The 2,889-nt window shown below is 44.5% G+C and overlaps 1 long non-coding RNA gene across 1 annotated transcript; it reads left to right on the top strand.

The window, feature by feature from the left end:
- Positions 1-1,483: 1,483 nt before the first annotated feature.
- Positions 1,484-1,908, top strand: LOC115384699 (uncharacterized). The gene is made up of 3 exons (XR_003930931.1): positions 1,484-1,614; positions 1,697-1,755; positions 1,832-1,908. It is a non-coding gene; the product is annotated as an uncharacterized LOC115384699 (long non-coding RNA).
- Positions 1,909-2,889: the final 981 nt, after the last annotated feature.

Genomic DNA, 2,889 nt, shown 5'->3' with positions numbered 1-2,889 from the left:
TCAGGGTGGGAGGAAGATTATCTCAATCAGCCCTGCATCATGATGTTAAACACCCCGCAATTCTCCCAAAAGAATCACATGTATCAGCCTTACTTGTGAAACATCATCACGAACGTGTACATCATCAAGGAAGAGGCATGACTATGAATCAATTGCGTGCAAGTGGAATTTGGATCTTAGGATGTGGAAATGTTGTTTCTTCACACATCTACCGTTGTGTAAAGTGTAGAAGATACAGAAAGACAACAAACGTCCAACAGATGGCAGATCTGCCTGAAGTGAGAACAGAAACATCTCCTCCTTTTACATATTGTGGCGTCGATTGTTTCGGTCCATTTATTGTAAGGGAAGGAAGAAAGGAAGTCAAAAGATATGGATTATTGTTTACGTGCCTATGTTCACGAGCTGTACACATTGAAACACTCGACGACTTATCGACAGATGCTTTCATGAACGCCCTTCGAACTCTGATAGCCATAAGAGGTCCTGTCCGACAATTAAGGTGCGACCAAGGTACTAACTTCATGGGTGCCAAGAGAGAGTTTTTGGAGTTAATGAAAGATATGGATCAAGAACCACAAAGAGCTATCGGCTGTGAGTTTGTGATGAACGTTCCATCAGCTAGCCACATGGGAGGCATTTGGGAACGCCAAATTCGAACAGTGCGAAGCATACTAACGGCAATGCTGGACAAATCTTCCCATAGACTTGACACAACTAGTCTCAGAACATTTCTTTATGAGACCATGGCAATCATCAATAGTCGACCCTTAAGTGTTGAACATCTAAATGATCCCACGGGTCCAGAACCACTAACTCCTAACCATATATTGACAATGAAATCTTCAGTTATTCTACCGCCCCCTGGACAATTTTGCAAGGATGATTTGTATTTGAATAAAAGATGGAGAAAAGTCCAGTTGCTAGCAAATGAATTTTGGGAAAGATGGCGGCGAGAATATTTGTTAAATCTCCAACAGCGACAGAAATGGCAAAAGGTTTCAAAAAACCTGCAAGTGAATGACATCGTGATACTACAGGATGACAACATTCCCAGATGTAAATGGAAGCTCGCCAGAGTGACAGAGACTCTTAAAAGTCAAGATGGCAAAGTTCGAAAGGTGAAGTTGAAGACAAGTGAAACCACCTTTGACAAAGGAAAACCATTGACGAGATTAATACACTTAGAACGACCTATTCACAAAGTCGTGACTTTACTTGAGACTGACACAGAAAACAAACTCGGACTCAAACTTGACACTTCTTAGAAAATCACATTGAGAGACAATTGGTGATTTTGGTGGGAGTGTAAGTGTCATCTAAATGATTTAATAAACATGAAGAAGTTAAATGTTGCAAGTTAAATGAAATTCATATTTTGTACAAGTGAAGAAATGTCTTTTGTTTAAAGTTCATTATTGTTAATGTAAAGATGAGTGTATTTGATATTGTGTTTTTTTTTGTTCCTTTCTTAAATGTTCATTGTGATACCGCATGTTATCGCGAGGTTTGGCTCAGAGTGTGAGAGGCTGCGAGAGCTGTGTGTGTTCAGATGCGCAGAGAGCTGACTGAGCCACGTTTGTAGCAGCTGTGCCAAGTAGCCAGCGACATAAGGTATTTGTCATGATGTAATGTAATGTAAGACACGATCAATGCTGTAAATATGTTGTTCTGATGTGATACTGTGATTGTTTAGACTGCACGAAGCCGCAGATGTAACCGTTTCAGACCTCCAAGATGGCAGGCGGCCACGAGGTAGCATTCTTTTCAACATTTGTAAATCATGGTGATTGTTTAAGGTGCCTGAAACTACTGTTTTTATGCTTTGTAGTTTTCACGGCGTTGCTAAGCCACAATAAAGCGCCCGTTTGAAAGAAGCCGTGCCTGTGATGTCGTCTTGGAGCCACATAAACGATGCCCGAAACACTGGACCCTCATCCATCCGTTCAGCCGAGCAGCGAGCGCCATATTTGTTGCGTCATTAGTTGTTTCTCTTCATCCAGATCCCAGCTGGAAAGCCCCTCTCTCACTGCGGCTGCTATATTTTCACCTGTGTGGTCACTGGGGAAGTAGGTCTCTTCCAGGCAGCGAGCTTTGAGATTGAAGTCTTCATCAATACAATGAACCGTCAGGCTTTGGTAAGGTTCAGCTGTGATTCTTGACCACAAATCCGTCGTGGTCGAAAAAAATTTCACCGCTTTGAGCTCCGCGACAACTTTGTCTCTGCACTTCTTGTACAGATCGGTAGTGCAGTCTGGCTAAAAAATGTGCGGGAGGGCATCTTGTACCGTTTGTCCAGGGTATTTATCAATGCCATAAACCCGCGCTTGGTCACCACGCTAATAGGCATCATGTCTTTGGCGATAAACTCTGTTAGCGTCCGAGTGATATCCGCGTGCCGCTTGGAGCTGCGCTCGTAAGGGGTGACGCTTTCATAGCACTCCGTCAACGTCCCCTGCCTTGTGGATTTGGCTCGCCCTGCGCGCTGGTGCTCGGTTTATTTGAGACAACGCTGTCGTACACGGCTCTGTGGTACCTTTTTAGGTGGCCTGAACAGGTTTGAAGTATTGCCCCGTGAAGTGGCAACGGGAGCACGGCCTTCTTTACAGAGGACGTGTCGCTGCTCCACATCTTCTTTTTTAAATCCAAAATGCTTCCATACCAAGGAAGTGCCGTTTGTTTTCGGGACTAATGTCCCGGTGCTTGTGTCCTCCTCGTCTGCCGCTGCCATGGTGCAAAACGAGGCTCGGGGAGCTACTCCAGTTAGCGGCACCTTGTTAACAAGCAGTCTGCACGGCGCCCCTCTGACTTCAGTTAGCGTCACGTGACTGTCGTATCGCACACCTTCCGGTGCGCAAATCACGTTTTGTAATATCACGAGATTATCGC

Source organism: Salarias fasciatus, unplaced genomic scaffold (assembly GCF_902148845.1).
Source record: "Salarias fasciatus unplaced genomic scaffold, fSalaFa1.1, whole genome shotgun sequence".
Taxonomy (NCBI): Eukaryota; Metazoa; Chordata; class Actinopteri; order Blenniiformes; family Blenniidae; genus Salarias; species Salarias fasciatus.
Note: the sequence above shows the minus strand (reverse complement) of the source record. Positions and strands in the feature narration are given on the sequence as shown.